Source organism: Trichosurus vulpecula, chromosome 2 (genome assembly GCF_011100635.1).
Source record: "Trichosurus vulpecula isolate mTriVul1 chromosome 2, mTriVul1.pri, whole genome shotgun sequence".
NCBI lineage: Eukaryota > Metazoa > Chordata > Mammalia > Diprotodontia > Phalangeridae > Trichosurus > Trichosurus vulpecula.
Window position 1 is genome coordinate 177,691,664 of NC_050574.1, and position 25,641 is coordinate 177,717,304.

The window sequence follows — 25,641 nt, forward strand, 5'->3', positions numbered from 1 at the left end:
GAATGTGATGGTATGATTATCTAAAAAAATAAAATTAAGGGATGAGAAAGAAGAATGCACTGGGAGAATGGGAAATTGAGAGGTAAAATGGGATAAATTATCTGACATAAAATAGGCCTGAAAGAAATTTTACAGTGGAGGGGGTAATGGGAGAAGCATGGAGGGGAGCACATGAACCTTACTCTCATTAGAATTGGTTCAAAGAGGGAATAATATAGACACTCAGTCGGATGTAGAAATCTATCTTACCATAAAAGAAAGTAGGAGAGAAAGGAGATAAGAGAAGGTGGGGGTGGGAAACTGATGGAAAGAAGGGCAATTTGGGGAGGTAAAAGACAGAAGCAAAAGACTTTTGAGAATGGACAGAGTAAAAGGAGAGAGTAGGATAAACAGGGAAAATAGAATAGAGGGAAATACATAGTTGATAATCATAACTGTGAAAAAAAAGCTTTACAATGAGTTTCTCTGATAAAGACTTAATTTCTCAAACGTAGAAAACTGAGTCAAATTTATAGAAATAAGAACCATTCCTCAGCTGATAAATGGTCAAAAGATATGAACAGGCAGTTTCCAGCCAAAGTAATCAAAGCTATCTATAGTCACATAAAAATGCTCTAAATCACTATTGATGAAAGAAATGCAAATTAAAACAACTTTGAGCTACTATCTCACACTTGTCAGATTGGTTAATATGACAGAAAAGGAAAATGACAAATGTTGGAGGGGATACGGGAAAATTAAAACGCTAATGTACTATTGGTGATTCTATATACTGATTTAACCATTCTGAAGAGCAATTTGGAACTATGCCCAAAGAGCTATAAAACCATGGATACCCTGTGATCAAGCAATACTACTACTAGGTCTATATCCCAAAAAGATAAAAAACAACAAACAAGAAAAGGACTTATGTGTACAAAAATATTTATAGCAGTTCTTTTAGTGGTAGCAAAGAATTGGAAATTGAGGGGATGTCCATCAATTAGGGAATGGCTAAACAAGCTGTTTTATATAATTGTGATGGAATACCATTGTGCTTTAAGTATGGATAGCAGGATACCCTCAGAAAAGCATGGAAAGACTTACATGAACTGATGCAAAGTGAAATGAACAGAACCAAGAGAATGATGCACATAGTAACAGCAATGTTGTATCTACTATAATTAACTTAGCTATTCTCAGCAATACAGTGATCCAAGACAATTCTATAGGACTTATTATGAAAGGTGCTTTCCATCTCCAGAGAAGAAATGAGTAGAGCCTGAATGCAGATCAAAGATACTTTTTCTTTATTTTCCTTGAGGGTTTTTTGTCTGTGTTTTCTTTCACAGAATTACTTATATGGAAATGTGTTTCGCGCATGTATAACCTATGTCAAATTGCTTGCCTTCTCAATGAAGGGGTAGGGGAAAGAGGGAGAGAATTTGGAACTCAAAATGTGAAGAAAAAAAGGAAGGTTGAAAATGTTTTTTACGTGTAATTGTGGAAAATAAAATATTAAACAAAAAAAGAAATGAAAAATGAGCATAGTAAGTACTTAATAATAAGTGCCTAATGAATTCTTGTTGACTAACTGAATGACAGAGATTACAAGTGGGGAGGTCTGTATGTTACAGTGAAAATAGCATTGGTTGAGCATTGGTTCTTGAGTCAGAGGGCCTGGGTTCAAATCCTACTACTGATGCTCACTACCTATGTAACCTTGGGTATGTCACTGCCTCCCTCTGACTCAGTTTTCTCTTCTATAAAATGGCAGAGTTTGACTAGAGGCCTCTTCCAGTTCAAGATCTATGCACTTTTGACAGTAGTCCAAACAAGATGAAGACTGGATACAGGTAGTGGCAGTATAATAAAGAGGGTGGGACAGAAATGATAAGACTTAGTCACTGATTAAATATGGAGCCTGAGATGAAGAAAGAAGTCAAAGCTAAACCAGAGACTATTAGCCTAGGTGTCTGGGGTAACAGTGGAGCCATCAACAGAAAAGAGAAAGCCAAATCAAAGTTAGGTGTGTTGGGGATGGGAATGGGGCTAGGAGTAGGGAAAGGGCAGAAAAGCCTAAGGGTAAGTATATAATGGCCTGGGATAACTTTATGGGAATTCTGGAAGGTGAAGGTCAGGGCTGGAAAAGGTCCACAACATGAATATTGGAAGTCATTAGGACAGCAGGGCTTCCATGAGTAAGTGTGTGTGTGTGTGTGTGTGTGTGTGTGTGTGTGTGGGTGTGTGTGTGTGCGTGCGCACGCACATGTGCATACATGGGGTGCGGGGGGGGAAGATGAGTGGCAGTCAGGGATCTGTGGTCAGGATGTGTAGCAATTTGGATGGTAGTTAAGATCATTAGAAATATGGCTGAAACCAATGATTCACATTGTGGCAAATGCTTTCAAAGTGATACCTCTGCCTCTATCACTGCCTCTAAGCATCTTCATGGAGCTTAGAAATGAAGCACACTTCCCTGATAATGCTCTAGCATCTCTTTTGTCTGAGAGTGACTAATGAGGTTGAACAAAGAAGAATGGGGAGAAGGAGGAGGGTGAGAAAAGGGGAGGAATGCATTCTTTGTTAGAACAGCCTTGGTCAGACCCCTCAATTGACCAGCATTTTATATCCACTTGTCACCAGGGAGCACAAGATAACCCAACAGCAGCACTGTTAATCTGATTCACTTATAGCCCACCAGGGAAGAAAGCACATTCAGGGAAAAGATAAGTGAGAAAATGGTGCAGTGATTCAAAGGGGCAGAGTTTCAAGTCCATTCAGACATTATCTGTAGAAGGGTTCTGAGCAGAGTTCTGAGAAACAACGTATGGAAGCATAACTTTTCCCCACATCATCATCTTTGTCATCAGCGGGAGGAGCAACAGCATCACCATCATCACTCTTAATCACCCAAAAGTCCTTATTCAGGTACACCTAATTAGGTGCAATATCCTAGTGCTTAGACCAATAAGCCCAGAGCACTAGAGGTTTACAGTCTCCAACCATCCCATTCAGCTGGAATAGACAGCCAGTGCCTCTTCTCTAACTGTGGAAAGGTGAAGGGGAAGGGGTTGTCATGGAAACAGGTAATGACCCTCTTTCCCATGCCCCCAAGAGAGCCAAGGTGACCTGGCTAGAAAGAGGAGGAAAAATTCTGTTGGTGAAAATACAAATCAGGTAAGTAGAAAATTGCCTACAAACTTGGGAAAAGGACTATTGTGTGCTATAAGCAGCACAGTGCTAGGCACATAGTGCACACTAAATTAATACTTAAAGATTGGCTGACTTAAAAAGTAGATAATTGGCAGGTACACCTCCTCTTCTTGCCCAATTATCAATTATCTTCTCCTTGAATTTTACTCTTCCCAAACTGATTAAGTATGTGTTCATATCTAATTTGTGCCTTTCATTGAATGACTGATTAAGTCAACAAGTCTGGGCCTTCTGCGTTTATGTAAGACAAGATGGACTTCATCCTTATAGTACAAAGGAAGGATTTATAGCTGGAAAGAATCGAAGAGATTATCTAGACCAGGGATTCTTAATCTGGGGTGCATGAATCGCCTTCAAGCCAATTTATGGATCAGTTTCAGAGAGAAGAGGGGCAGACATGAACTTAGGTGGAAAAAATACATATTTATTTTTAACAGCTTCTCAGTGAAATTTAGTATTTCTTTCAATTATTTAAAAATCTTATTCTGAAAAGGGATTCATAGGCTTTACCAGACTGATAAAGGGGTCCAGGAAACGAACTAGGTTACAAACCTCCAATCTAGTTCAATCCTGTTATTTCATAGATAAGGAAACTGAGACCTAGAGAAGTAAATTTATTTTAGTACCTTGGAACTGCCTGCAAATGCTTCTTTACCATTGTTTGTGTCATGGACTCCCTTGGCAGCCTGGTAACCTTTGGGTTCCTTCTCAAAATGTTTTTTAAAATGCATAACATAAAATACATAGGATCACAAAGGAAACCAATTATATTGAAATACAGTTATGAAAATAGTTTTTATATAAAACCAAGTTCACTGACCCCAGACTAAGAATCCCTGCTCTACAGGATACTTGGTGTGTTAAAATTGTGTTTGGCCACCCGCATGCCCCTTCTGGTTGTGTCTGGCCACCCGCATGCCCCTTCCGGTTAGTATAGTACAGTAAATAAATTTATAAGCAGCCAGTTTAAAGTGGCAACAACAGGATGTAAGATTCCAAAGGGAACCCAGAAGTCACTTACAGACTTTTCCATACATAAAGGGAACATAAAGAGTTACTTGCAAACTGTCTCATAAATTAATCAAATGCCATATCCTGAGATTACATGCAAAATCGAAGGAAGCCAGCTAGGCCCAATGAGAATTCCTCAAACTCAGTTCTGAAAAAAACAAATTCATTAATCATTATTTACCAAATCTTTCCCCTCAAGACCACCAGCTATCATTAGAGTCAAGTTGGTATCATGTTGGCCATGATCATAACTTCTGGCTTGCAGATTCAGAACTTCAAGCTACTTTTTCTACAATTAAATTATATTGCTAGCAGGAGTCAGTGGTACCTCATATGACTCACGTTCAGAATTATACTATGCCATTCTTTCTTCTACTATCTCTTCTCTGACCCTATCTCACATGGTGAAGAGGCCTTACTTCATATCAAGGCTAATCCCTCTACTCATTCAAGTGATCCCATTCCATCCAGTCTCTTCCAATGACTGTCCCCTCTTGTCATTCCCAGTTTTTCATTTCTTTTCAGTCTCTCCCTCTCTACTGACTCATTCCCTACTGCCTACGAACATGCCCATGTCTTTCCCCCATCCCTCAAAAAATCCTTACTTGATTTTTCAGTACCTAACCATTATTGTTCTATATGTCTTCTGCCTGTTGTAGCTAAACTCTTTGAAAAAATTGCCTACAATAGGTGCCTCTACTTTCTTCTCATCCTCTTCTTAACCCCTTACAGTCTGCCTTGCAACTTTATCATTCCATAGAAACTACTCTCCAAAGTTACTAATGATCTCTTAGTTGCCGAATGCAATGGCCTTTTCTCAATCCTCATTCTCCTTGACCTCTCTGCAGCCTTTGATACTGTTGATCTCTTTCTCCTCCTTGATATATATTCATTTCTCTCTAGGTTTTTGAAATATCATTCTCTCTTGGTTCTCCTCCTATCTGACTTCTTTGTCTCTTTTGCTGGTTGTTGTTCCTCCTTCATTCTCAAAGAGGACTATTGCATCAGGAAGGTGATGCCATGACTTGCAAGCAAATTGGATTTAGGTGAGAGAGGGCTATGCAAAGTCACCAGACTCACTTTCTCCCCCTTTGCTGGATCTCCTTCCACATCATGCTCTCTTAACTGTAGGTGTCCCTCAGGGTTCTGCCCAGGGCCCCTCTTCTCCCTGCATATTACTTCATTTGGTGATCTTACCAGCTCCTATAGATTTAACTACCACCCCTATGCTAACAATCTTCACATCTACCTATCTTACCACAAACTCTAGGCTTACCTCCAATTTCTCATCTCCATCTTTCTTTTAGACATCTCAAAGTGAATGTCCAGTAGACATCTTAACTAAATACTTCCAAAACAGAACTCATTATCTTTTCCCCTAAACTCTCCCCTGCCACCAACACACATACACACACACACACACACACACACACACACACACAGACCTTCCCAATTACTATGCAGGGCAACACCATCCTCCCACTCCATCAGGCTCACAACCTAGGAGTCATCCTACACTCCTTATTATCTCTCAACCCCCACATGCAAGCCCATTAATTTCAGCTCTGCAACATCTCTGGAATATGGTGCCTTCTTTCCTCTGACACTGCCACCATTCTGGTGTTCACCCTCATCACCTCACTTCATTGCAATACCCCGCAGGAGATTACTTCCTATTTATCCTGTATGGAGCTTGCTTGGCATGTATTTGTTTACATGTTGTCTCCCCTGTTAGACTGTGAGCTCCTTGAGGGCAGAGACTATCTTTTGCCTTTCTTTATATCCCAGTGCTTAGCAGAGTGCCTGGTACATAGTAGGCACTTAATAAATGTTGATTGATTGATCTTATTTGAGATCCAGATTAAAGTAATGAATTTTCCACTCATTGATAAAAGTGTAGCAATATTAAGGCAGCTACGTTTAAATAATATCATTAAACACTTTATTTAAAGATGATACATATAGAACAAAGTCTTAAAGAAAAAAAATCTAAATTCAATTTCGTATGACAAATTCTAACCTATTGTCAATTGTGGCTTACACTAACCCAAGTATTAGAAACAGATTTTAATTAGAATTTGGTTTTCTAGCTCATTTTGAATTCTATGTTTAACTGAAATCCCTCCCAGGAGTGGTATGGGGCTTTGAAGCTTCAGATTATCTTGAAGTCAATATTCCTGGCAGTTTCTCATACCTAGTGATCTTCCTCCCTATTCTCATACCCCGCCATAGCCGGTGAATGCCAGTAGCCACAACAGCAAACAATTGCTGCATTTTTTATTGTTGAAACTTGCATTTCTTACAGTGAATTGTATTTTGACCTTGAGGTTAAAAATCAAGCGTTAATCTAGGTAGTATATAGCCTGCAATTAATAATAGGGCTTCAGGTGGTACATTAGCTGAACCATAAGGCACATTCTATTTGACATTCAGATTAAAATCACAAATTTAATCTAGCTACATGTCTCAGCAGGTTCACACATGCAATCTCTTTCCTTGACCTCGTTAAAAGATGACTCTCTCATGCCCTCCCTTTCCCCTATTCCTTTTAAAATTGAGCAGGCAAAAATTAGGTTCAACAATGTCATGATGAAAAGGTGTGCCATGTGTCATGTCTGGGACATTTTCCCATTTTGCCCACTACTGCGTCATTATCTATTTTGAGCTATAAAATAATAGTTTTTCTTGTCTACTTCAACTACTGAGTTCATTTAAATTAAATTATTTCAAACTTTTCAAAACTACTGATTTTTTTTTCATTAGACTGCTAGGAAGCATACTTTTAGAGAGGAAAACATTGCTCATAGCTATGGATATGAAGATTTCAGACTATGGGATGGTCAGTCTGAGTGACTCCATCACCATCACATTTTCCTCCCCCCACTTCCACATGTAGGGCACTTTCTATTCTTTCTTATATTGATCTCAACTACTCAGATAGCTTCAATTATCACCTCTATGCAAATGACTCTTCAGTTTATAACTCCAACCCTGATTTGTCTCCAGAGCCCTGGTCCCAAATCTCCAGCTATGTGCTAGACATCGCAACCATGTCCTGCCATCATCTTAGACTCATTATGTCTTCTACCAAGCCTGACTCTCTTCCTCAGCTTTTCAGGCTCAAAATCTTGGAATCAGCATGGTCTCCTCTATCTCCTAAATAACACCAACAACAGTAACAATAGGTAGCATTTATATATGGAGAAGGAAATGGCAAACCACTCCAATGTCTTTGCCAAGAAAACCCCAAAAGGGATCAGGAAGAATCAGATACACGAACATGACTGAAATGACCAAACAACAACAAAACATTTATGTAGTGGCTTTAAGATTTGCAAAGTGCTTTATATATTAATTCATTTGATCTTCACAACAACCCTGTAAGGCATGTTATTATTATCCCCACTTAATAGAGGAGAAACTGAAGTTAAGTAACTTGCCCAGGATCACATGTCTGAAGTAGGAGCTTCCTGTCTCTACAGTAGTTCTCATATCTGTCTCCCACTCTTTTCTCCCACTGATATCCTAATTCAGGTCCTCATTACCTCTTTCTTTGACTCTTAACAGTTATTCCCTTTCTAATCTCTCTTTCACATTTCTTTTAGAATTTACTTTCTAAACATACAGGTCTGACCAGATCATTCCCTTGCTCAAAAAATTTTTTTCTGGGACTCCCTATTGCTTAATCAATAAAATATAATCTCCTTACTCTGGCATTCAAGAACTTTGACAATTTGACTTCAATTTATCTTCTCAGTCTAATTTCCTTGTTATACTCTACATTCAAATTAAACCACTGTGGTTTTTGCCCTTTCCTGATCATGTCCTATCATTTTTCACCTCTCTGTGAGAGCCTGTCTCATTCCATTTGACTGGAATGGACTTTCTCAATATCTCTGGTTGTCAAAACTCTTCCCATCCCTCAAAGTTCAGCTCAGCTCAGACACCACCCTTTCTATAAATGTTCCCATAATTGCAATTATAAGTGGTTCCTTCCCTTTTTTTTCAAAATTCTCATTTTAGCCACTGAAAGGAATTTAAAAATCAGCTGGTCCACACCCTCTTTTTAATGGACAAGAAAACCAAGGCCCCAAAAGATTATATGACTCCTCTGGTCACACGGGTAGTAAACATTAGAGCCAGCACTGGACCCTGTTTCCTAAGTCCACGTCCTCTGTTCTTTCCACTGCACTACAGTCACATGAGCTTATCACACTCTAACTTGTATTAGAGTTATTTATGTATTTGTCTTTCCCTGTACTACATTCTAATCTCCTTGAGGGCAGAGATGGTGTCCTGTTTCATTATTGTATCCCCACCTATGGCACAGAGCAGACACTTAATAAATGTTTGTTGTTCTCTCACAGCCTACTACTGAAGTCATTCCCCACAGGATTCAGCTCCCTCTGAGGCCCTTTATCCTCTTTTCCATGAAGTAAATGGGAGAGACAGAGTAAAGCTGTGTAGTGTGCATCTATGCTGAGACATCCAAAACAGGTCCAGAATTGGTTTCTTATCAGAAGGAACTGCTTTCCTAGTAGGTTTTTAAAAGAAGAAATATGATCCTCTCCCCACAAATATTTTCAGATATTACTTTAAATTTTAAGTACTCCTTCTGAACAATGGCAACAATTTTTACAGCTTGATTCAGCAAGAAAATCCCTCCAACAAATTGAAGCTTATACCAGAACAGTCACCCAGTTGACAAGCTTTTATTAAGCACTTACTGATTGCCAGACACTGTGTTAAGGGCTTGGAAAGCAAGGAAAAGCAAAAATAGCCCTTGTCCTCAAGGAGCTTACCTTCTAATGGGAGAAACAACATGTAAATAGGTATATACAATATATATACAGAGTCGATAGAGAAGAGGAAGTACTAGCAGCTGGAGGGATTGGGAAAGATTTCTTGCAAATGAAATTTGAGCTAAGTCTTGAAAGAAGCCAACAAAAATAAACACGAAATTTAAACAAGGTTTTCTGAATATCAATTTAATGTGGTTTGATGACACGCATTGGGATAGCAAGACCCCCACTTAGAAGTGAAACAGAAGTAGGGGATTTCTCTACCATTTGTCCCCCATTTTAGTTTGCTTTCTTCTCTCTTGCTTCCTGGAGACTTTGAAGGCTTACTTCTGGCTTAGTTCTCTTCTCTTCCCACCCATTTTATGTCTTTGAAGTTCTTCAGTTCTGTTGCAGATCAGAGTTTCCCATCATGCTTTCTGATATGACGCTGCAAAAACTGAGAGAAAGAGCTATTCCTCCAGGGACAGTTTCTACTGGTAGAGTGGAATATTTTGTAAAATATGTTTTTTCAGTTGCATGGCTGGGTGAAAGTCAGGAAGACTGCTCTTTGTGAGTTCAAATCTGGCCTCAGACATTTTCTAGCTGTGTGATCTTAGACAAGTCACTTAACTCTGTTTGCCTCTGTTTTCTCATATTTAAAATGAGCTGAAGAAGGAAATGACACATCACTCCAATATCTTGGCCAAGGAAATCCAAAATAGGGTCATGAAGAGTAAGACATGACTGAAAAATAACTGAACAATGTAGAAAATGTTGAGATTTACAGTGCACCTACTGGATATCTTTTGAACTTGTGTAAATTTCCCATGATTAAGAATGACCTTGAAGTCAGAGACTGTTTACATTTTTTTATCCCCATTGCCTTACGTGCACACAGTAGGCACTTAATAAATGCTTGTTGATTGATTGATTGTTAAGATGGGTAGATGTAATTGGATAGCTAGTTACAGATTCTATTTGTTTCTCTTTTCCCTTGTGTCATGTGTACTGTGTCTCTTGTGGTTTGTTTTCTTATGTATTGGTGCCTTGTGTTTTCTGTCTGCTAAGTAAGGCAAGCCTTGTACCCTTCACCATATAGGGGCAGAGAGTCTAATGACTAGGGAAATACAAGGAGAGAAGAAGATCTAATCAGAGAATCAATGTTCTCCTGGTAGATGGTCTTCTGTTTACTACTGTCTGGATTAGCGTGTGGCTAGAACATAACTGATGATTAAAGGCATTTGAGCAGACTGCATTGCTGTATTGCTAGAGGAAGTGAGAAGCTTTAAATACATACAGCCTCACTCAGGAGACCCAGAGACTGAGCCGTCAATACCCTGAACAAGCAGAGCAAATAGGCAGTTTGCCACAGCAATTAGCTATCAAAAGACATTGCCCATAGCATTTTACCATTTGGGGTGTAGGTTGTGTTCACAGAAGGCTAGTGCCTCTGGTGTGATGGCTGCTGAGCCCTTTCAGGGTTGCTTTCCACCCTTGGAGTCCACCTGTCCCACCTAACTCTCACCTGTGGCTCCAAGCAACTGTAACTTGCACAGCAGCCACACGCCGGTAAACCATTTCAGCAGAAGGGCTAACCCAAGTTGAGGGTAACTGAGGGATCTCAAATCCTTCGGTGGGTTAGGAGGTGTCTACCCCAAGCATGTGATGACTTCCCCTGATGGAATGGCTGGATGAGAACAATTTGTTCCAAAGGCCATGAAGACTGCTGAAGTACTTAGAGCTTGGTTGGACATTCAAGATGCTAAAGTCATCTACCTCATCTTAAGCCATCACTAGTTACCTTGATTCTGTCCTGCCAGATATAGGCTAGGATTCCCCTCTTGTGATTGTGATGTGATGACTCTGGAGGAAAGAGTGAGGGCAATGACTTCATACAACTCTGTCTCACTTAAATCCAATTTACACATGAATCAAAAGACATCACCTATACCATTTTAGCTGCAAGGGTTAGCTAAGGGAGTTATTAAAAATTGAAAATAAAAATAAAAAGGCCAATGAATCTCATTTCAAGCAGGTATGGAGGGCAAGAATTTTTCATTGACCTGCAGAGAATTTACTAAGAGTTTTTGGTAGAGTTCTTTTTGTGGTGGCAAAGAATTGGATGTTGAGAGGGTGCATGTTAACTGGGGAATGGCTGAACAAGTTGTGGTATATGATTGTTATGGAATACCATTGTGCTATAAGAAATGACAAGCAAGATGATTTCAGAAAAACCTGGAAAGACTTGCATGAACTGATGCAACGTGCAGTGAGCAGTACCAGGAGAACATTGTACACAGAAACAGCAATATTGTATGATAATCAACTGTGAATGACTTAGTTATACCCAGAAATACAATGAATCCAAGCAAGACAATTCCAAAGGACTTATGATGAAAAATGTTCTCTGCCTCCAGAGAAAGAAGGAATATTAATGTAGATTGAAGTGTACTTTTTTTTTACTTTATTATTCTTGGTTGGGCTTGGGTTGGTTTTTTTTTTTTTTTGGTTTGTGCTTTCTTTTGCAACATGGTTAACATAAAAATGTTTTACATGACTGCACAATACAATCTATATAAAATTGCTTGCTGTCTCAAGAAAGGGGGAGAGGAGGGAATGAAGGAGAGAATATGGAATGCAATTTTTTTTTAAAAAAAAACTGGTTAAAAAAAGTTTCTGCTAGTACAAAATACCTTAAATTTTCAAGTAGGTGGTTCGAATGAATGCTAAATCTGTGGCAGAAAGACTTGAGTTCAAAGCCAGCCTCAGACATTTTAATAGCTGTATGACCTTAGGTAAGTTGTTTAACCTCCCTCAGTTTCCTCAACTGTAAAATATGGATAATATGGATAATACAGATGTGGCTACACTTACCACACAAGGTTGTTATGAGGATTCAATGGAATAATATTTGTGAAGTGCTTTGCAAACCTTAAAGCACTTCATAAAAGCAATTATTATTTTCCTATACTAAGTGTCTTAAAGAAGAGACTAGAGACATGCCTTTCTCTACACCCCAGATTGTCAGGAAGAATGAAGTGTTCCTTGAAAGAATAGAAGAAATGTTTCAAGAAGCAAACAAAAAAGAAAAAGGACATGAAGAGACAAGAGGGGAATCCTAGCCTATATCAAGAGATTGTAAGGTGGGAAAATATGTCAGGGAAGAAAGGGAAGAAGGAGCTCTGAACAGCTGGAGATAATAGGTAAAGTTGTTGTTTGTCCTTCATTCTTGAAGAGGACCATGACATCAGGAAGGTGATGCCATGACTTGCAAGTGAATTGGATTTAAGTGAGGAGAGCCTGGGCAAAGTAACCAGCCTCACTTTCTCCTCCAGTGTCATCTGGGTTCAGTGGCAAGATAAAGATCAGGACAACTGAAGATGGCCTCCCAATACATAAAGTATTCTTCCTGTATAGGAGGATGCTGGACCAGCTGAGGAGGAAGCAGATTCTTGTGCCCTAAAAATGATGATGTGGATCCACAGATGTCATAAGTTGAGAGGTCTTCTTCCGATAATGGTCAGAGTAGTAGTGGTTAGTCACTCCTTGCTGAAAGGTATCAAGGCAATGTTTTGTCAATCTGATGTAAACAACAGAGAGATTTGCTATGTGTCTGGCACGTGATGGAAAGTTTCTCTTGAGATTTGTCCCAAGGGGCTGCACTAAAACACCTCTAAAGTCTCTATTAATTTTAGATCTTTGATTCTAATGTTTCTAAGATGCTGGCCACTACTTCCCACTTCTGGCAGTTCATGTGAATAAATTATACCAGTGGAAGAACCTAGAAAGCATTGCTAAGAATAGTGAAGTCCTAGGCAAAAAAAAAAAACAAACTGAAGACCTTAAGAACCCAGGTGTTATTTCCATCACTGCTGCCAAGTAAAAGTAGAAGAGAAAAACAGAAATGGGAAGAGACTAGATGCCCAAAAAAATGATGGCCAAGAACAATATTTGAATTCCTGGACCATTGCTTAAAATATAGGAATGAAGGATTCTTGGCCAGGGTACTTAACAATGACTAGTAAAAAAACCAACAACAAAATAAATTTACCTGGAATCTAGGTTTAAACCAAAAAAAGGCAGGGGGCAGGGAGGGAGAAAATTTCTCACAGAGATCTGCCAAACCTGGCAGCATAGATTCAGGTGCTACATAACAACAGTTACAGAAAAGTAGACCAATAATTCACAAGATACAGTATCCAAGAGTTCAGTCAGTAATAAAAAAAACCTATGGTTTCCGTCTACTGTCTCAGTACAAACGCACAAAGCATGAATAACAAAATGGAGAACTAGGAGACTAATGAACTCATGGGTTCACTGAAACTTGATGGGATGATAATCCTGACCAGTATGAGACTCTGCGGAGTATGTCTTACGGAAAAGCCACAGAAGAAACAAAATGGACAAGGGACATATGGCATAGCATTGTAGTGTAAGAACATGAGAGGAAATCCAGGAACATGTAGATGGAAAGAATTTAGGTAAAGGAGGAGAAATACAAACAATGTTTCACTGGGATATACCTAGAGATGAATGACCACAATAATGAAGGATTGTGCCTATCTAAGAATCTGTTGAAAAAATCGGGGGTGCCTGGTCAGGACTGGACTGAGAGAATATATAGCTGTCTTCAGAAATTTGAAAAAAAATATCATAAGGCAGGTGGGTGGTACAGGGCATGAACTTGGCATCAGGAAGTACTGGGTTCAAATCTAGTCTTTCAGACATTTACTTACTGGTGTGTCCTTGGCCAATTTACTTAACTTCTCCCAACCTCAGTTTTCTCTTCTGTAAAATGGGGTGATAGCATCTACCTCACAGGGTTCTTGTGAGAATCCAATGAGATAAAACATGTATAATACTTTGTAAACACTAAAGTGATATAGTTTTATTGTGTTTCAGTCATGTCTGACTCTTCATGAATCCATTTGGCATTTTCTTGACAGATACTGGAGTGGTTTGCCGTTTCCTTCTCCAGGTCATTTTGCAGATGAGGAAACTGAGGCAGAGTTAAATGACTTGCCCAGGGTCACACAGTTAGTAAGTGTTTGAGACCAGATTTGAACTCAGGAAGATGAGTCAGGAAGACCCAGCAATCTATCCATTGTGCCACCTAGCTGGCCAAAATTCTATGTAAGTGCTAAGCTATTATTGTTAAGTAGAAGAGGGATTACACTTGCCTATGTGGCCACAGGGAACAGAATCAGAAGCAATGTGAGAAAGTTCCAAAGGCAGGTTTAGATTTTCTATAAACAAATCTCGCTAATAATTAGAGCTGCCCAAAAGTAAAAAAGTCTGGCTCAAGAGGAAGCTAATTCCACATTAATAAAGGTCTTCAAGTAGAAACTGGGTGTTTCCTGGAGACACTGAAGAACAAATTCTCGATTGGCTATGAAAAGGACTAGATGGCCACTCAGGCCTCTTCTAGTGCTTATGTTCTGTAATGAAGCAATCCTGTGAACCCTGGTCTCTAATGCTGCTCCTTCAGCAGCACAGTGTGGTAGAAAGCACAATGTATTTGAGTCAGAAAGCCTGGATTTATGTCCTGACTCTGACATTTAACTGTGATCTTGGGCAAATGATTCAATCTCCTTGACACTGAGATTCCTCACCTGTAAAATGAGGGAGATCTTTTTCCTAGGATTGTTGTAAATGATCACTTTGTAAACTGGAAAGTACCTTATAAATGTGTGTTATTGTTATTAATACTGACCCTCCCATTTCCTGGACACTTAGGCTTGAATGGCTTCCTAGAGCCCGCATAGAAGGCATCTATCTGCTTTTCAAAGCTTTAGTTGATCTCTCTAGCCATGGTCCTTTTCATCCCTAGAAATCTTAATGCATCTTAATGGAGGTTGAGAGAGGGCTAAGTTGAGAGAGGGCTAAGGCTAGATTTGATCTGACTCCAAGGCTAGTGCTACACCAGCCACCTAGCTGCCTCTCAGTAGCTCTTCATTTTTAGACACTTTCTGCCCAAATTGAATTCCCAGCCCTTGCCTTTCTGACCAGCTCTGTTCGATCATTACACATGCCCTGACTTAAGTATCAAAGTTCTGCTCTTTCCATCTGTAGAACATACATTTTGAATTGTCTTTCTAATAGTAGTGATAGGTTGTCTCTGCTCTACCCATTCTTTGTTATTCATCCTACTTGGAACCTACAATATACATTGTCTTTTTCAATTTTTAAAATTACATTAAATTTCTAAATTCTTATTAATAACTTTTACTATTACACCAGCTTTATTCTCAAATCTTTCCCTCTCTACTTCCGTCCCCAGAGAGTCATCCATTGCAACAAAAAAAAAATTAAAGAAAGAAGAGAAACACGATCAGTTTGGCAAAATTAACCAGCATATCAACCAAGTCTACTAGTATATGAAGTGTTCTACAGTACCCTTGGTGCCCAACCCCTACAAAGAACGGAAGAAGGTGTACTTTTTTCCATCTCCTCCTCAGGCCCAAAGTTGGTCATTATTGAACAGGATTCATTTTTCAATTTCTCTTGTTTTCTTTTTCCATTTACACTGAAGAAGTCATATGCGTATTGCTTTCCTCACTTCTTTGTGTCAATTCATGTATTAAGTATTTCCATGCCACTGTGTATCCTTAATATTCTTATGCTGCAGTGATATTCCATTACACCACACGCTACAATTTGTTTAATAATTACCCAATTACTAGGAATTTCCCTTGTTTCCAGTCCTTTGTTTCCTACAAAATATATCTTTAAATATATATGGTCCCATTCTATCATTGACTTACTTAGGGTATACGCCTAGTGGTAGGATCTCTGGGTCAAAAGGTATGGACATTTTGGTCTCCTTTTTTAAAGTATAATTCAAAATTGTTTTCCTGAAACGTTGCACTAATATGCAGCTCCATCAGCAGGCATTAGAGTGCATTTTCATGCATTTCATGCATTTTCAAGATGGCTAGACTTTGTTTCTGGTACATTTGTCCTGGAAGGGTCCCAAATTGATGAAACCCAAGATCTTAGATCCGTAGTAAGAAATATGGTAACCAAATGAATTAAACAGCCATATAGTGTGTCCAGATTCTCCACAGCAAAACTGTTTTAGGAGCAATACTTCCTAGAGCCCTGCCACTTAAGTTAAGTTAGCTTTTCCTAAGGCCCTAACACTTCTGGATGTGGCATTTCCTTAGAATGCATTGAATCCATCCTCAAGCCTTCTGGGCTCAGGAGACTAAAGGCTCAAGCCACTGACACCAAAGTATAAAGGGACCAAGGCACTTCAGCCTCTCTCTGAGGTTTCTGACCAATAGCCCAGAAGCATGACCAACCGTGGGAAGCTGTGCTAAATCAACTCTGTAACCTTGATGAATAGCCTTTTCCTACTTTCATTAGATAAAAATCCTTTTGTTAACTGCTATGGAATATTCAAGGAGGTCTAGCACCTCTGGTATGAGAGCTTGCTGAGCCCTTAAAGGGCTGCTCATTCACCTTTAGTGTCTACCTCTCACACAACTCTCAAATGTGGCTCCAAGAAGCTGTAGCATGCACAGAGCTCACATTTTCTAGGCAGATGGGCTAAACCAGGTGGAGAGTAACCAAAGGGCCTCAGGCCTGTCAGTGAGTTAGTGGGATGCCTACCCCAATTGTGTGAAGACTTCCCTGGGGGAATGGGAGAATGATAACAATTTGTTCCAACAGCCATGAAGGCAGCTGAAGCAGGTGCTGTGGAATCCTTAGAGCTTGTTCAATCAGTAAAGACACCAAGGTCATCCACTGTATCCTCAGCCATCTCCAGTCACTCTAATTTTTTTCTTTTCGTTGGACTACAGTGACTCAGGTAGAGAGATGAGGCTGACAACTTTGTGCAACTCTGCCTCACTTAAATCCCACTGACAAGTCAAGACATTTACCCCTACGACATCATGGGTCATCTTCAGAACAATGGACAAACAGCAAATGGTCCAAGAAAGTCTCATTTAGCTTCATTCTCAAATAGAAGTACTAGCCTGTCCTAAGCCACGCCTGGCCTGTTACAGCAACAGGGGAAGATGAAAGTATGGTTTGAATGGCAGGACCATAAAAGTATGTTATCTCAGCCAGAAACTTTCTATGAGACAAACTCTCATCCTCTGATAATTTTGTTTTCCTCTTAATAATGTTACCTGAACTTTTCTGTGCTACTTTTTCTTTATGTCAACTGGATTGTAACTGGCCTCTAACCTATGGGTGGCCAGAGCCAAACAAACAGAGCAGGCTGAGATAGGAGAGCCAGGACACAAACAGAAGTTTAATTAATTTTAGTGTGAGGAAAATGACATATGTACGGAAGCTCCCCCTCCTAAGAAGGAGGGCTTAAGACTGCTAAGACTGGGGCCACTTATAAACATGAAAGGGATTGGCCCACAACATAATCATTCTTAGATCTGAAAATAGTTCTCGTGGTTGGCATTTCTTGGGACAATACAGACATTCTTTGGTTCCATGGGAACAGTTGCTTCTCAACTCTTAGGGCTCATGGCTACCCAACCAGTTAAAGAACCAGAGCTCTGTGACAAGAATGGGAGTACAGTATCTGTCAGTGACAAGGAACATGGATTGCAAACATGTGATGGACAGCTCTGGGAAACAGAAGGAGCTAAATCCCTGGTGAATACCTAGTCCTAGTCCAAGCAATATGATCTGCCAGAGGGTGATATCATCCTAAGAGCAAAAGATTATTGTTATGCCAAGATCAGGGCACAGCCTGCTTGCTATGCCTTAGCTCTGGAAAACAAAGTATCTCCAAAATATCTTGACACCTATCTATAGAACACTGCTCTAACTTTAATTTTCTGACTTCTGTCTATCCTTCTGGATATATTTACCCCTGTAAATAAACTTTTTGGCTTGATCAAAGCATTCTAGCTATCCTGTGTGATCATAAGTCTTCTTCTAGCCCCTCCTCCCCCCCCTTAACCCCATTGTCATGGTGATCAGTATTTTTTTTTACTGTTTTGTCTTTTGGAATGCTCAGGCAATCAAGTACTTTTAATGAGTCTTGCCTTTCGAATGTAATGGCAAGCCAAGTGGGACTTTTTGCTGTTTTTTGTTTGAGTGCTTCTCAGCACTGAGGTAATCAAGTGCCTTTGATGAATCTTGCCTTTGTTTCAATCTGGAGTCTTTGCTTGAATCAAGAGTCTTTGATGACCTGCTTAAGAAACAAGAAAGCCTAGTTCAAATGGGTTTGAGTCTCATAGGTGTGATGCCCTCTGACAATGAAGAAGCATGTATATACTCAGAGGTTAGCATCTTGCTTTTGGGGGCACACTCATTGGAAGAGTGTTGGTGAGGAGACTCTGGGTAGCTGCCAAGGAGCCCCCCCACTCCAGCTTTGAAAACCCAGGTGTTGGTGCTTCTCTCTCTCTGGTAGCTGTATGTATTGTTATAGCCTGTCTACTGATTTGTGTTTATTTGTTCTGGTGATATAGTGTGTGCTTGTAATTTCTGTTTGTATTCTCTCTGAAGTTCAGGGTGCTGACTTTTTCTCCCGAACTAAATGAATGATATATGTATGTTGAATTAAAGTGAGATTGTAAACCCCTTAAAGTTGCTTTCCTTAGAAAAGCAGATCAAAGAACCTGTGCTAGTAGCCCTCCTGTTTGCTAGTGTTATTGGCCTTACGTAGCCACAGTACTGGCAAGTAGCATTGTTGTTACACCCATTAATTACCCTTAATCACTATAAAAAATAGTCTATCCATGTCTTTTGTTGGACAAATGTGATACTTTCTTTCCACAGTTTCCTTCTGCCCCAAGATGGCAAATTCTCATTATCTTTAGTATCTCAATCAGCCCAGTCAGGACAAGCCTCTGAATATCTCTATCAACCCAAAGAAACCAGTGAGATTCTAGCAGAGAATTCCAGTTTCCCACAGGTACAGTAAATAAAATATGCTTTTTCAGGACCAGAGCCTACCATACTGGCCAGAAAAAAAAAATAAGCACACTCACGACACTAGGCAGAAAAGGGCCTGACATCATTCTTCTGCAGGGACAAAAGTGACCAGGAAGGCATAGCTGAAATTATGTGCACTTCAGAAACCCACAGTCTGTTCTCAGGGAAACTCATCACCCAGGCTAGAGGCTGAAATCTCACTACCACACAGATTGGCTCAGTTTTCAATACTAAACACCTCAATTCCCTCAGTTGCCTCTCCTCTCTGATTGGAGGGCTGGAGGTGGAGCAGTCAACTCCCAAAGTCATTTTATGGAGGGCTCATAACTTTCAGAACCTCCCAGGTAACTCTCCATTTTACATCTCCAGCTCCACCTAGTTTTGACTCCACAGAACATCCTGCTCCCTGACACTGGGTACCCCTGGTTTACATCTTCCTGTTATGTGTTGTTATTCCCCATTAGATTGTAAGCTTCTCAAGGGCATGGATTGTCTTTCTTTTTATTGGTATCCCCAGTGCTTAACGCAGTTAAGCCTGGCACACAGTAGGCACTTAATAAATGTTTATTGAATTGAATTGAAATGAGAGGCCCAAGTCAAGATCACAAGTAAATTGTACAAGCTCCTTACTGAGTCTTAAAACTATATGATTCTTGGTACAGTAAATAAGATGCTGAACTTAAAGTCAAGAAAACCTGGGTTCAAATCCTGATTCTGATGCTTGTTGCCTGTGTGACCTTGGGCAGGTTACCTAACTTTCCTGGGCCTCAGTTTCCTTGTCTATAAAAGGAGAGAGATAGACTATATGACCATTGAGGTCCTTTATAACTTTAGAAGTATGATCCTATGGAATCTATTTCTGACACTTACTAGCTATGTGACCATAGGCAATTCTCTGAACTTCAATTGTCTCATCTATAAAATATTGATAGATAATAGATTTCATTAGCATAGGGAACTTTCAAATGAGGAAACTCTCTTAACCAGTGTAGGTTGGCACCTTCTCTGTAATTTACAATCCTAGAAAATTGCCTAGAGCACTCAGAAGTGACTTGTCCACAGTCACACAATCAGTACATGTCAGAGGGAATATGCACCCAGGTCTTCTGGCTCTGAGGCCAGCCCTTTTATCTATAAAATGGGAATAATGATTTATACGGAATCTGCCTCAAAGGGTTGTTGTAAGGCTCAAATGAGATAATATATATGAAGTACTTAGCAAACCTTAAAGACTACATAAATGTCGGCTGTTAGTGTTATAATATCTTGAGGTTGCTTATTTGCAAGCCTATTTGCAAATAATGTACCTCCCTACTCAATCAATCAGTGGCTTCCTGGTGGCACTCCCAGATGGATGAGGCTTTAGAAAGTAGGACCAGGTGATTTGGCTGGAAAGGGAGGGAAGGGGGAGGGCAATTTGTTTAAAGCAGTGGTCTCAAATAGAAACAGAAGCCAATAAACCATGTGTAAGTATCCCTGCGGGCTGCACATTGACTTTAGAAACCACATATCATCATGATGCTCTATTGAATTTTTATTAATTTTGTTATATATTTCCCAATTATATTTTAATCTGGTTCAGGCCACACCTGGGGGTAGGCCCATTTGACGCCTCTGGGTTGGGGGCTCAATAAAAGTCAGAGAACTCTCCTCCGATAGACAGGAGAATCACCGCCTTAGTGGCCTCAAAACCTGCAGGCAGTCCCAGGTGGCTGTAAACAGCTGAAAGTTCTGTCTATTCGAACATAATCCTGAAGGATCTGTCAGGTCCTCATCCTTGCCTTGATCTTGAAGAAGGTCTATGAGGTTTTGTTTTCTTTTGTTTGTTTTTTAAGGAGACATGAATAAAATGATCCTTCCAGAAGCTGCCTGTGATTTAGATGTAGTTCCTGTGCACCTCTCATTTTGGAATCCCTCCTCATGTCTCCCCTTCAAAGGAGGCTTGTTTCATCTCAGAGAAGCTGTTAGGTTAATTGCTTGCTCCTCACATGAAAACCAGCTCCAAAAAAATGAATAAAGGACAAGGGACTCAAGTGAGTGACAGAAGACAATACTGGAACTGATGTCTGACAAAACTGTAATGACACCTCTGATAACAGACTGGCACAGTTAGCATCTTCTTCCCAAACACCACAAATTACCCAACTTGGGGAAGGGGGGGATGGGCAAGGCAGAAATAATCACTACCTGCAAAACAATTTCACACTAGAATAAACAGAGAAGAGATAAAATAATAAATATATTTAGTAGTCTGGTTCATAACCTGGGCCTTGATTTATTTTTTTAAAAATAAAAGTCAATTAATTTCAGCAATGACTGAAAATTCATTCACTTCAACAAAAACAACCCGAGGTCACAGGGAGAACTAAATATCTGATGGGAGACATCCTGAGATGATAAATACATCATGTCATGCCTTAGCTCACCCGGCAGGCTTCCGACGGATAGATACCAACCAACTTGGTTACATCTGAGTGAGCAAAGGAAAGAGGAAGCACAGAGCAGAATATTAGAAACGGGAAAGATAGATCAGACACTTGGGGTGGTCATAAAATAAAGAAGCAAAACATATAAACATACATTTATTTTTCCATAAAAGTGCCCGGTCTCTCTGTGGGATTGTTTAGCTTCTATTTGAGCATTCTGCACAGTGTTTTGAAAAGGCATCTGGCTTTCAGCAAAGAATAAAACCAAGTAGCAGGAAGAAGTATTTTGTTTGTTTATTTGTTGTTGTTGGGTTGTTGGTTTTTTTACAAGATAAAATGGATTTCTTTTCCCCCAACTCTACCAAATGGATTGATTTTCTATATTGATTAGAATATACAATTTTAAAGATATGCTTGTGATGAAAATTCTCCCTTTGTCCTGAGGGCATAGGAGCATGAGTCCTTTTCCATCTTTATAACTGAAGGGAAATTTTATGGGTTTTGATCCTTTGACTTTTGAACCCTGGAGTTCAAGTTACATTGGTAGAATTGATTCCTGGGCATTCTAGCATCACAACGTTAGAACAGGTGACTGAGGAAGGCTAGGGAATCACCTCTTCTTCAATGAAAGTCTTTGGGGTCTAAATGGAGTCAGTCATGCCTGAAGAGAGGGGAATGAACTCAAAAACCTCTCAAGATTTCCCAACAGACTAAAGATTCTGCAGTTCTGATACCGAGAAGCTTAAAGCTTCTTATCTATACTTGATTGCCCATGGATCTGAAAGAAGGTGTTTATCTATCTAAGCTTCATTAAGACTATCTTAGAAAAGAAAATTAATTTAAAAAAAATTAAGACTATTAGAAGTCTATTCAGAATAGGGGTTGGCAACCTCTGGAACACATCAAGGATGAAGACTGATGATTTCGAGAGGTTCTGACTCCATTGGTCTTATTAATGGCAAGAAAAAAGTTCTAATGAAGGAGTGCTTAAATTTTGTGTATGTCATGGACCCCTTTGGCATTGTGTTGAAGACTATAGACCCTTTCTCAGAATAGAAGACCATAGAGCCTTTCTCAGAATATATAAACCAAAATACATAGGATTGAAAAGGAATAATATTGAAATATAGTTATCAAAATACTAAGAAAACAAATTTACAGACCCCAGGTTAAGAACATCTGCTGCAAAGGAAACATCCTATCTAGATTTACTTATCCCACAAAGATATGTTTCATGATGAAGAATGTATATAATTTAAATTACTTCATTCATTGCTGGACTGCTAGGTGGAGCAGTGGATAGAGTGCCAGGCCTGGAGTCGGGAAGTCCTAAATCCAAATCTGGCCTCAGATACTTACTAGCTATATGACTCTAAGCAAGTCACTTAAACCTGTTTGCCTCAGTTTTCCATCTGTAAAAATTAGCCAGCGAAAGAAATAACAGACCACTCCAGTATCTTTGCTAAGAAAAGCCGAAATGGGGTCACAAAGAGTTGAACATGACTGAAATAACTGAACAATATTCACTGCTAGAAAAGGTTCACCTTTTCCATCTTCTCCTTTCTCTCCCTTCTCTACATTAAATTTTTCATAAATGAGAAAAATTATTATCAATAACCAATTATTACAGGATCCAAGGTTCCTTCTCTTTTTGCTTCTTCATTCAAAGCCCAAACGTTGTAGGTCAAGGCAGCCTCAGAAGGGCAGGGCTGAGAAATGAGACTGGCCTAACCCTGGGAACATTCTCCTCTATCTTGGGTGGGACCCCACCCAACTGGGAGAGCTTATTTCTGATTAAAGTGTAAGGAGAATCTAATGTAGGTAAATCCCAGCCCTAAAAAACATGGGGCTCATGCCCTTGGAAACTCCATTGTTTAACTTATATGGTCTGGATGGAGTATGGATTCTTTTGTCTCCAGAGCTGCAGTCGGATGAATCTTGTGATCAAGTCAAGTTCTCATTGGGAGAAACTGAAGACTTTTGTCCCACCTCCCCATTAATATATCCACCTGTCATTGATTTTTCACCAATCAGGATTGATCTCCACCTATCCAGGCCGCCCACTTTTCCAAGGGTATTTAAGCAATGCTGTTCTCCATGGTCTTTTGTCTTTGGTTAGCAAAGAAACCGCTGACTGTCAATTCATTATTTGCTAGCCTAATTAATAAATTGATTCTTAAGTACCCAGAAACTTCAGACTTCTCATTCCTCTCATAAATAATAGAACCAGGTGAGGAAAACAAACCTAAAGTTTCTGCCTTAAGCCTTTTCATCTAATAATGAGGTGAGTCAGGAAGCTAAGTAGGGATTCACTTCAAGCATTTATTTACTGCCTACTCTGTTCAAAATACCATGTTAGCTACAGGGATAAAGAGATATATGGGACACATACCCTGCTTTCAAGGAGCTTACAATCTAATGGCAAAAGTGACAAATAATCATATTGCTATGAAACAAATGACAGATCAATTAATGAACAAGCATTTATTAAGCATTTACTGTGTACTGGGCACAGTGCTAAACCCTAGGAATGCAAAGATAAAAGCAAAGCAGTCTCTGTCCTCCAGGAGCTTACATTCTAATGGAAGAGAATGGAGAAGTTGGATAATAGAGCTTAAGTATGTGATCCCATAAATGCAAAGGGGAGGTTCAATCAAAGTGCTATAAAAAATAAAACTGAGAATCATCTAGCAGGGGCAGGGAGAGAAATCTCAGAGGACTTTATGGAGGAGGCCCCTGAGTTGTGCTCTGAGTGTAGGAAGAGAAGTATTTCACCAGGCAGGGGAGCAGAGGGAATGTTTTCCAGGACTGGAACATAGCCTGCAGGAATGCATGGAAGTGGACCTGGATGAGCCAGATGAGAATGGCAAATAACTAACTAGCAATACAATTTGGCTAAAACACCGAGCATGTGAAAAGAGAGAGAGAGAGAGAGAGAGAGTGTATTTGCGTGTGTGTGTGTGTGTGTGTGTGTGTGTGTGTGTGTGTGTGTGTGTGTTTGTGTGTATGCTTCCTTAAAGGCTAGACTAAGGAGTTGCTATTTTTCTCTTTAGGCAAGAGCCCTTCTAAATGTTCCAGTACATTCCTGGCAAAAGCTCAGCATGATAAATGAATACTTGGATGCCATTCCTGAAAGGTCACTGACTCTTCACTTAGGTGAAGCCCTGGGAATCATTCAAGTAACAGTGCCAAGGGAAGTGAGACTGCCTTATGTGTGGCTAAAATTGGCAAACCCAGCCAACATAGTGTGATTAGAGGCCAAAGCACTGTCCTATTACAATTCCTGAAATTTTACTATTAGATTATTATCTTTAGTCATTAGCCAATCTGAGAATTTTCTCTCAAAATGCAAATATCGGTGGAATGAGTAATCCATTAAGTCTTTATCATGAGTTTATTTGATCTCTTCCCTAAGGACACTGCCCTGAGAGCAGGGACTAGGAACAGCTAAATTTTAACATGGAAGAGGAGTAAGAGAACAGTCCAGATCTGTGGGAATGTTACTAGAAAGAACAATCCTGGAGAAAATACCACAATGCCAGGGCATGGACATCTGAGGTACAGTGCACCAGAAGGGATGAATGCAGATAATAATGCCTTAAGGGTAGTAGAACAGTTTACATATATTATCTCATTAGTCTCATAACAACCCAATGAAGCAAATACTTCTATTCTACCAAAGAGGAAACTGACTTGTCCAGAGCCACGCAACTAGCAAGTGCCAGGATTCAAACACAAGTCTTTCTGAATTCAAGGCTAGACTTTCATTCCCTATACTGCTGCTGCCTCTCCAAACAAATTGAGAAAGTGACATTAAGGGAGATGGGGGACACTAAAAAGGGACTTCCATCTTTTACTCTTCCCCTGAATTACTAGAATATTGTCGAGTCGCATCCTTTTATTCAATTTTTATTTACTTCCTTTTGCCACTTCCCACAGCAAACATTCTGAGCTTCTCACTCCCCTAAAGCTCCTGCCTTCTTGACACACCTTCATTCTCCACAGATGACCTGTGGAATCAAGATTCTAAGCCTAATAGATACTAATTTTATTGTTTTGCTTTTAAAGCTTGGCATTGCTGCTAAGGACTATGGCTAGATTAGCCCTTACTAGCATGAAGGACCAGGGGGATGTGATTTCACATGGATAATTCTGTTTTCTTCAGCAGAACAATAGAATTGTTTGTGCAATTTGCTGTCACCAATTATCCATTCCTAAAGCTAGGCTGCTTCTAGGAAGGTGCAAGGAGGTGATACTCCCACTTTATTCTAGGAACTGAATGGAATGGAATGAACATTTATTAAGTGCCTACTGTGTGC